Source organism: Sturnira hondurensis, unplaced genomic scaffold (genome assembly GCF_014824575.4).
Source record: "Sturnira hondurensis isolate 20B ecotype Veracruz unplaced genomic scaffold, ASM1482457v3 Scaffold0004136, whole genome shotgun sequence".
NCBI classification, from domain to species: Eukaryota; Metazoa; Chordata; class Mammalia; order Chiroptera; family Phyllostomidae; genus Sturnira; species Sturnira hondurensis.
In genome coordinates, this window is record NW_028076767.1 from 15066223 (window position 1) to 15077529 (window position 11307).

An 11307-nucleotide genomic window follows, 5' to 3' on the forward strand; every position below is an offset into this window, starting at 1 on the left:
ATAAAACAAATATTTTTAAGATTAAAATAGGTACCGTAATTTAGTATTCATTACTTTTAGTTTTGGGCATGACATAATTCCCTTTAGTGCATTTTCCCTGAGGAGTGAATGAAGGAAGGTAACATTCATTAAGCAAAAGCTCTTTGCCTTTGTAGTAGGAAAAATCAGGTGCCTATAATTCTCTAGTGCCTTCAGTAACTGGCTGAGCACTTAGTTTGGGCAAAGTCTATGTTTTTAGAGCACAACCTGTGGCTGGACCAAATAGTTCATGTAACAAAAAGTGGGACAATGAAGGTTGTGAGGATGATGCAAGAGGAAGGAGACCTGCAAGACTGAACTCAAGGTTACTGGGAGAAAGATCTTGTGGCTGAAATCGGGGGAAAGGCTGCACTGAACAATTGAGTGAAATATATGTGCAACCCCAAAGATCTTGTAAATCTTTGATAAAAATACCCAATCAATATATCCTTGCCATAATGGATTTTCTTCTATTGATGCTTGTGAAGGATTCTAATTTTGTAACAGTGTCCTGACAGAGTTAGCTTGAGTGGATGAGAGGGTCACATACATCTGCCATACTTTAATTATTTTACTAAAATTTCCCAACAATCCTAGCAGGTACATATTATTCTCAATTGACTTTGAGGAAACTAGGGGAAAAAGGCCCAGAGAAATTAAGTAATGATATATGGAAGGACATAGACTGACAAGTGATAGTAAGTCAAACAATTTTGAATCAGATCTCATATTTATAAATGATATAAACATTTATTCTTTTTATACTTTGTGCCATCATAATGCCTCCCTTCATAGCAATTTGATTTTGTCTGAAACTTCATGTACAGAAAGCACAACATTTGATATGTGTAGGAGGTCGGAAAATAACCAGTGTTTTGATCTACCTAATTTGAAATCTATCTTTCCTTAGAATACTGTAAAGAAAAGTTATTTGTACCTTCTGGTTTGTGGATGGTAGAGGAGAACCACCCAGTCATTTACACTGGCATTCTTGGCAAAGAGAAAGTTATAATCATTTCACAAAATTGGTGGTCGCAATTCACAAGGATTAAGGTTTCCTTAGTTCCTGAAATATCTGAGCTGCTTGTTCATGTCCACGAACTGGTGGAGAGTTACACTCCGCTTTCTCCAGATGCCCATGAACTTTGTCGTCTGTGTTTGGGGTCCACAGCTGAACTTTTATCTAAAAAGCTTGGAGTGGAATCACAGAACCACTACATGACTAGCTGGAAACTGAGATTTTTAAGGAAGTTGGGTTATTCAACCCAAGGAAGAAAATGTGAGGTGTTATTTATTAGCGCTATTCAAGTATGGAATTAATTTTTTACGTACAAGGGAAAGTAATAATCTGTTTTCTAACCACATTATAGAGAGAATTATTGGAAGGGCTTAAGATTTAGGTTAGCCAAGAAGAATTTCCTGATCATGAAAATGGTGAAGTATTAGAGTTGGCAACCAACCAGATGTTTGGAATCTCTCATTTCATTCCATGAAGACAAACAAGGCTAGACTTTGGTTTCAGAGAATTACAGAATTCTAGGGACATTGACTGATCATCTTATTTAATATTCTTCTTTTACAAAGACTCTGAGAGGTTAAGCAACTGCTGAGTAGTTGCTAACCCTCAAATCTGATTCTTGTAAAGTTGTCTTCTTAACCAAAAGCGATACAATTCTCTGTCTTCTCTAATGGGTAGCTCTGTATAAAAGAGATATTGTTTTAATGGAGAATTAAATTTATACCAAATAGCCACTAATGGTGCATTTTTTCTTCTACATTTTGTCAAAAGGAAGATGATTCATCTTTTGGTCAACTGGTGAAATGCTCCTTGTGTATCTTTAAAGTTTATTCCCAGGAAAAAGCATAGTTTTGTATATGTTCAGTCATAGTTGAGAAATTTCTTTTATTTTAAACAATCCATTACCAGCAAATTTATACCTGTGAAACATGGATCTCTTTAAACCTCAGGTACACTAATTCTCATTGCTTCTCACTTCTTGGAGGTAGGACGTTTGTCTGAAAAATTGTTCCTAAGTGAGGAGTATGCTGAATAGAATTTGCTCAGATGACTAATGTAAAAATAGCACAAGGTCTGGAAACAATTTAAACTTGTGCCACATATTCAGTAAACCAGAGAAATGGTGCTGGAACTACTGACAATTTTAGGCAACAAAATGAAGTTTTATTCAGTTTTACTCTGCATTTGGTATCCTGGATGCTCAGTTCCCCGGCATTCTTATTTTGCTATTTTAAAGTCATAGGTACATGACATGGGAATTAATTAATCCCCTTTTATTTCAAATTTCATTGCTCCTATTTCTCATCTCTTAGGCAACCATTTCTATGTATGTTTTGGCAAATGTGTATTTTCTTTCATGTGTAGATTTTTAAACAAGTATATACATATTTTATTTCTTCCAAGCATTTTCTTATTCAGATTCACCCACATAGAAATATTGAAATATGTGCATCTGATTTGTGCATTTAAGGAATGGTTGCCTAATACTTTCCAATGTGTATCTACCATATTTTACCAGTACGCATTTCTAGTAATGGCCATGAGGGTTGCCCCCAACTTCTCAGAAGTACATATTAAAATATAATAATCATTTTTGGAGATGTTATTATATAACTATCCAAGAATTTTGGATATATGTACAGGTATATGTGTATGTGTGTGTATGTGTATGAGTAGAATGGCTGGATATACTTTATTTGACTAGTGACAAAAAGCTCTTTTACAGCAATATTTTAAAGTAAGTACCCTTTTTATAAGTTTTATTGAGTTATAAATCATATACCACAAGTTCACCCCATTAAAGTATACAATTTAGTGTTTTATAGTATATTCACAGAGTGCAAGCAGCATCATTATTTAATTTAGAACATTTTCATCACCCCCATAACAAACTCTGTACCCCATCACTCCGATGTGTTTCATTATACCATTGATTGCTCCAATAGAAGCTCAGTTTTCTACTATGTATATTTCTGCACTGTTTCTTAAATTCTTCAGCTTGTACAACAATTTGACTAAGAAGAGAATTCTCTGTAGACAGCACTTTTTTTCAGAACTTTGAAGCTGTTACTTGGTAAGATATATTCTTTGTAGGTCATCTACTTTTTTTTTAGTTTAAGTCATAGTTTAATGCTTTTCTTTGTGGTGGAAGTCTAAATAACAGTTTTTACATTGTAATAATAGAAATGTTACTCTAACTTAGACCTCTTCCACAGACTGCATTGTTCAAATTGAAGAGGTCACACAAAGTCTTCTTTAGGAAAATAATTCAAATCTAAAATCAGTTCACAATGCATTGGAGCAGACAGCTGCAGAGGTACTTTCTGTCTGGAGCTGCAGGGCTTGACTATTGTCAATTGAATATAACTTTGTACTTGAAGAGAGAACAAGTTGGTCAAATGGAAGTTGGTCAGCCATGGGGGTGAAAGATCTGAAAAGACAGGCTTTGGTGTACATACATGGAGCACCACTGCGGGGAACTGAACTGGTGCTGTGCCCACACATAGCCTGGGGCCTCCAGAAGCAGACATAGTCTAATTGTGACAGGCGTATGAGATGATCTGAATCTGTGGTCACTAATCATTGAAATGCCTGGCATTTGGTATCTAAGTAAATATTTGCTGAATGAACTCTCCTAGTTCTAAATCTATGGTTACTTAATAGTCTTCAGATTAATTGACTCTATATCACCAAAAATAAATTTAGAAAAATTATGCTTAAGAGAAACTTGCTGTTTAATAGATAAAAAAATATTGGCTCTTTTGATAATTTAATCAGTATCCTATAGGCAATATGAAAATGTAGTATGTCAAATAAGTATAAATGAGGCTTCAGGGCTGGTTGATTCAGAGCCACAGCTGTCTCAAGCACAGACCTAAATTCTTTCTCTTTCCTCTGACAGCATCCTCATACTTCATCCCCTCAGAGTCATAAACTGTCTGCACTTTTTAAAAAAATTGTTGAGACTATTACAGATGTCCTCTGTTTCCCCCCACCTTTGTCCTCCTCCACCCAGACCCCCAACCTTGGCCTTCCCCACATCATTGTGTGTGTCCATGGGCTATGCATATATGCATATGGATTCTTTGGCTAATCTCTTCCAGTTCCCCTTACCTACCTTCCCTCTCAGATCTGTCAGTCTGTTACATGAAGTGGCTATTGTTTTGTCATTTATATCCATAGAAAAGAGGGGCCCTCTCCTGCTGTTATGCAATGCAAATATTTCCTCCCTAACCAACTGAGCCATTTTAGGTCAAGTACCTACCTCTGGACCAATAACATCTTGCACTAATTAGTTTAAGCCTGGCAGTGAGAAGAGGTCTGGGAATGAACATAATGTGCTTAAAACAACCAATGTCTGTCCTTGAGCTTTGGGGTCATGTTTCCCAAGGTTACATTGGTTCCTTTTGGGGAATGGCTGTTAGGCAGACAACATCAACTGCAAGAGCATCATCTACAGTCTCCAAAAAATGTAAGTGACAGTTCAGTGTCAGCTTCTTCAGTTAATGATCTTTCTGAAGTGGATTATGGACTTAAATGTTCTTTCTTGCCCTCTCCCCGTCCCCCTACCCCAGGGCAGAGGGAGCCAGAGACAGCAGCACAGTCACGCAAAAAGAATGGGCTACGGCGCTGGGCACACACAGATTAGAATCCCTGGTCTTCCTGCTAAGTGACCTTCATCCACACAGCAGGCCCACTGTGGGTTTGAGCCCAGGGAGCACACGTGCAGTAAAGTCTCCGGACCTGCGGTGGACCCTGCGCAGTAACGGAGAGTCTGTGCCGCTGCTCCGCAGGCAAAGCTCTTCCCGAGACCGATCAGTTGTCTTCCTGGTGAGGAGGACCGAGTGTGGGATGGAGTTTGGTGTATCCCCGCCCCTAGGCCAATTAGGTTTTTATAAAACCCCAACGACTTAGGCTCTGGTTAAATAGTTTCTTCTGAGGGCAGACTGTGTTGTGAAGAACTGAGGACTCTGGTGTATTTCAAAATGGTTTATTTTCCTCCTCCCCAACCAGAAGCACGAAGGCGTTTTTCGTCTCCATTCACTGTGAGAATGTTGTAGAGCTTCAGGAAGTAAAACTCACGAAATGGTGGAGGTCTCCAGGTGACTGGGACCCCTCCAGATTTTTGTTGCTCGGACTTGCCCGCACTGAGTCTTCAGGAGTTTGTCAGTTATAGTTCAGGGGTTTCTACCCTGGTACTAGTTCTATCCAGGTTTCTGCTCAGGTGGATTGTGATTCTCTGTATTCATTGATTGTTCTCTCCAATTTGAGGGACTGCGGTTTTCCCCGTGACACCACCTCTCTGACAGATGGAAGAAGAGTTGTTGATTTTTCCGTTCGTTTAGCTCTGCTTGCTAGTATGGAGTAGCTTGGCCCAAAACTAGAAATTCTTGTGAGATTCTGCTGGGCTGATGTTAAATATTTATATCACTTGAAGAAAATAGACATGGTAATATCACCGAGTTTTATTTTCAATGAGCACAGTAAATCTTTCAATTATTTAGGTTTTCTTTAATGGATTTCAATAACATTTTATAATATGCTTCATGACACTTGTTCAATGTATTTTGGTATGTTTCTCTTTTGTATTTCTTTTTTGCTATTGTAAATTCTTATGTTTTTAAGGCCCTTTTAGCTATATGTAGAAATGCTATTGATTTTTGACTATATAACTTAAAATTTATCTTTCTGTTATTGATTTCGAACTTGTTTTCCTTGTCAGAGATCATACTTTGCATGATTTCAATTCTTTGAATTCGAAAATATTTGTAACAGCACATATAAGTTTTGTTACAATGTTCCCAGAGGTGCTACTCCACATTCCTCTATAAAGCCAAGACTGATTCTAAGGTGAAGAGGTGTATCCACCTGGCCCTGTGGTTTTTAATGTTGGTGGTGGGGATGTGGTGCTGCTCTCTAGTAAAATGTAGTGTATTTGTAAGAAACCTGTGGATGCCTATTTCCTGAAATGCAGGGTACAATTGTCCCACATCCTACAGGACTTGAAAGCCTTGAGTTACTTATGTAAATTAAAAAATGTGTAATTATTTGAGCTTAGAAACAACTTCACTATATATATGCAAACACAAAGCAATTTTCATAAAGTTTTAATATATAATGAATTTCTCTGGAATGCAACTGCTAAGTACAGTCAATATGAGTATAATTATTTAGCTTTCCCTTTATATCTAAATGCTGAATGTAAAAAGAATACTGCAATAATTGGATGACTATTGTCCTACTTGTATGCATACAGTTGATTGTGCGTAGGTACAAGAATCTTAGCATTTTTGTCATATAGTGTAGTTATGGCTGAGCACATATATTGAAAAAATACCTTACTTTAAATCTCTTTTTGTTTGCATTGTAACTATGACATATTGCTTTGTTAAAATTACATATGTTTATAAGTTATATATTCTGAAAACTTCATTCCGTGATAGTAGAAAAATGCTACAAGCTTTTGTTATAAAAGCAAGCTGAGTTACTGTTTAGAAGCACTGGTCTAAATAGAGAATCAGTTGGTGAACTATAAATAATAATTCTCTTCATAAAAATTTTAAAGTTTCACCTAATTCCATAAATGCAGCAGTTCAATACTAGCAATAATTTCATCCTTTTATATAAAAGGATTTAAAAAGTGACCTTTGTCCTGAGAAGATGAGAGTAAGATTTTGGGGGGGGTGTGTATGTGTATGAATGTGTGTACATGTGTGAGTTAGTTTACAATGGGAGGATTAAGGGAGTTAAAATCTTTCAGTGAAAAAAAAAACGAGGAAGGTAGAGTTTGGACAGGTGTTATCTTTTCTCTTTTGTGGCTTAGAGTTGGTGCTGCTAATATTTTCCTTTCATCTGGAAGACTAGCTGGGAAAAGTGCTAAAAAATGGAATAATTTCAAATGATTTTTATGCAATCTTATGTAAAGAGTCAGCATTTGGACGCTTTGGATTAGAGTTCATATTTTGAAACTATTCTTTGAATTGGCATTTCATTAGAAACTGAAGTTAAACTATTTAACCAATTCTTAGATGGTAAAATAATTATAGAAAATAATTATATCTTTATGAAGAATACTATTAACTGGCATGCAGTTTCTCTTAGTTTTTATGGCTTGGGATTATGCTTGAAAATTCTTTAACTGTTTTCATGCCTCCTTGTATTTGGACTTGCTTACCTCTTTCACGAACTCTGCTTTCAGATCGTCTGTGTAGTCTGTTGCTACGGCAGCCACCACCGAGCTTCCTGATACTTGGCTAGAAACTCAAACCTCCTCTGTAGGTGATAGACATGGCAGTTCTGCCCAAGCAATTGGCCAAAATAAAGGATGGTATGAATGGATGGGAGGATTGTGACACTCTACCCCAAATTCTGTGTGAGTGTGAGCTACGTTTATTACAAGTTGAAGGAACAGGAAATCTAAGCTTGGTCATGAAGCCAAATTTATAAAGTAGTTATTGACTTTTAGAATTGAGGCCAAGAACTAGCTGGCAGACATCTGATTCATATGCATTGTGTGATGGAGGAGATAGACTTTTATGATTCACATTTTCTCTTGATCAACTGCCAGCTCTCTTTTCTGACTGACTGACCGAAAGTTAAATATCCTTTGGAGGTTTTTCTGGTGTTTTTAGTCAATCTGTAAATCTCATTACTTTTCTAATAGTCTTTCCAGAACTTTTATTGTGTTTACTTTTCCATTATTTTTTGCATAGTTTTCCAGAGTGTACTTTACTTTAGGTATTATTTTCAACATGTGTATGTAGACCTGAGTCATTTTGCTTAAAAATGTAATTTCGAATACAGATATATAAAGGGACACTACCTCCTATTGTTTTGACTATTAATTCTTATTAATAAATATTCATTTGAATTAATAGGGAAGCAAGATGATGAATAGATTCTGTATGATTATACTGATTATGAATTATATTTTGTATATGTTAATTCTCACTTTTGTATAGAAAAGTTTGGGCAAAGTATAAGATTAGAAGAATTCAGTAGATTTCAAAAATGATTGTAAAAATTGTTATAATTAAATAAGTGTCAATTATAGACCTACCATTTTTTAAAGAAATTTAAATGTGTCTATACATATCTGACCTGATCTTGTTAATGATAACTATATTCAAATCACTGAAAACATACAAATGTCCACCCTCTTTTTAAATATTTCATGGAAAGAAAATAAGTATGTCTATCAATAACCAGGTCTCATGCTTTACAAAGTTCTTTGGATGGGAGATTTTCTTTTAATATAACTTGAATTCCTATTACTGTAATTTAGTTTTCTTTTTACAGGTTCTAAATATAGAACATCTGGACACCATCTTTCCTTCTTTCGTTTACTTTTGCCAAAGCCATTAGCAGAAACCCCTTCTCTGACCTTCACTATTTAAGTCTGACCCTTAAAGGCAGCAGACTCTTTGCCTTAGCTTCTTTGGATATCTTATTTTTAGCAGTTGCTCCCAAGAGCTGGATCCACTAGTATTCTTATCACAAGCCAGTCCTGCTCGACTTCCTAGACCAAACAGAACACTCAGAAGGTAGAAATAAACATCCTCAACTTCTCAGTGAGGCTTACTATTAATTATCCTCCCTGTTCTAGAAATTCTTCACTGGTCATTGGGCTGTCCAAATACTCTTAGCTGTCGACTATACTTGGCATTTGCTGGCTACTACCATCCCAGATCACCCTACAAGGCCATATCTCCTTTTGCTAAAGGTTTAAGATTGCATTCTGTGGGTAAATTTCTTGGAAGCTGTGAATCCTCTGGAATTGGTCATAAGACATCGCCTGTGTTTTTCCTGACTCTGTAACTTTAACAGTTTCTCAAAAGAGGAATACAATACAGCAAAGTTTAAAAACAACTTATGTTTTAGAGATATTTGCTGAAGGATTTAAGAGTGCGATATTATGATATCAAAAGCCAATATACAATTAAATGAAAGAAATCAACACTTTCCTTACTTCCATAGGTCTTTGTGCCCAGCAGTGGGCATTTCCTTTGGCACCTGAAAACCTGTGTTGCCCTCTTCCGACTCCTTCCTGTGTGGATAACAAGTAGTAACTGGGACCTCAGCCCAGTTACCAAGGCCCTGTGGCCATTGTATATTCTGCCCAGATGACACCTGCCAGCCTGCCGGCTTCCTAAACACAGCTGGCTTCACTTCTCCAACAGAGACCCTAATATCTCAGCAATCTTGACCTTGCTTCCCAGGCCTTGTAAACTCTATGTGGTCAGTTCTCATAGCAAAATCTCTCCCAGGATCTGTGTCTATTACAGGGAAATCTTATGTTGGGTTCTCATTTGTTATGTCACCATATTGGCTTGTGAAATCATTATCCAAGTACAATATATCAAAATTGAAAATCTGGGTCTCCCCTTAGTCTATTCTTCTCATGTCAAATTTGTTGCTGTAATCAGGGAAGAAAGACAGAAGAATAATTAAGTTTATGGGTAATCATATTCTCTAAACTTTAAAAAAGTGGATAAAGTCTAAAACTTGGTCTAAATTTGAGACAAAAATAATTGGAATTGAGACTGCCTTGGAAAAGCGGTGACATATGGTTACCACAGTGAAGTAGAACAATCATGTTGTTACTGTATGAGGTTAAAAATAGCCTTAGAAAATTAGATTTGAATGAATATTACTATAAGATTCTATAAATGGAAAATCTCAGAATGGCTTACAACATTCAGTTAAATATGTTTTCACATTTGAGAAGGAAATTAATACACATTTCTTGCTTGCATGATTATCTCCTAGTGTATTTTTCTTTGAATAGCAACTGTTTTATCACCAAAAAGCATTTCTGGGCTAAAATGGGCCAAGGGTTCCTTGCAAATTACTTTTGTCTGTAATGTTTGGGCATTGTGCACAGGCAGCAGATTCTTTGATTGCTTAAGCTTTGTTGAATACCTTGTTTTTCAGCTATTGCTCCAAGAGCTTTCATTTTTCTCCTCTGGTCTGCTCTGGTTGGGATGGTGAGTGCCAGTGGTTGGATAAGGCTGGAATGATCAGAATGTAGATTAGGATACTGGACCAGGAAGGAATCTTGCAGAGCAACTAGTCAGACTTTTCAGTTGAGAAAGTTGGTCAAGGTTTGGCAGGTGATGCTCCCTGGCTCATTTGGCTGTTACAACGGAAGTCAGTGCCCCTTCTTATGGCTCCTGGGCACATGCTCTCCTTGTGCTGCCATCTTGTTCTCTGGTCACTTGGCTATTTTCTGGGATGCTACAGCTGCCCATGCTTCTTTCAGATGAAAGGAGTGAAATCCCAGTATGAAAGAAAAAGAATCTTTCTAACTTTATATGTCTCCCTTGTTTTTAAATGTCTTATTTATTTATTTTTAAAGAGGGAGAAAGAGAGAGAGAGAAATGCCAATGTGTGGTTGCCTCTCATGTGGCTCCCAATGGGGACCTGACCTGAAACCTAGGCATGTGCCCTGACTGAGAATCAAACCAGCGACCTCTTGGTTCCCAGCCCATGCTCAATCCACTGAGCTACACCAGCCAGGGCAATGTCTCTTTCTTATACAGAAACTCAAACAAGTATCATCTTCCTTAGAATCTTCATTTTGAAGACAAGATTTATATAAGAAATGCCATGTTGCTCTTTTAGCAGTCTCAACTATAATTATTATGTTAAGTAAAGGCAAGACACTTTGAGTTTTTACTGAATTAGTTATTATCTCCTGTTCCCAATAAGATAATCAGGTGTCAATAGCTAAGACGTTCGTTCAGGAAAGAATAGTAATTTAAAATTATAGAGAAAAGGTGATAATGTAAAGGAATTATTTTGCATACAAAATTAGGCATCACAGAGAAATGATCAGCCCTGCTATTTTAGTTTTTCTGGACCATTGGAAGAAAATATGAGGTAGATGATTAGTCTGCTAAAGCTTGTGATATTATCAGTGGATTTGTCTGAAACTGTACTTTTGCAATGACAAAAATTAAATTCACAACAGAAATAACAGGAATTAATCCCACAGAGCTTACACAATAAACTTAAGTATGCTTATTTCACAATAAAAAAGATTTGGTGTATTTTAATAAGAGATAATATGATATAGCTAAAAAGGTTTTTCATTGGATAAAATGAAATATTCTCATCTCCATTTGGGGTTATATTATATTTGGAAGATTTGCTCCTAAAATATATTCTGTGATAACTGTTTATGGATGGTAATTGCTTTGAGGGCAGGAGCAGCCATTATGTTATTTTAATTTCTATTGTCAAGATCTGGCCTATTTATGTACATATTG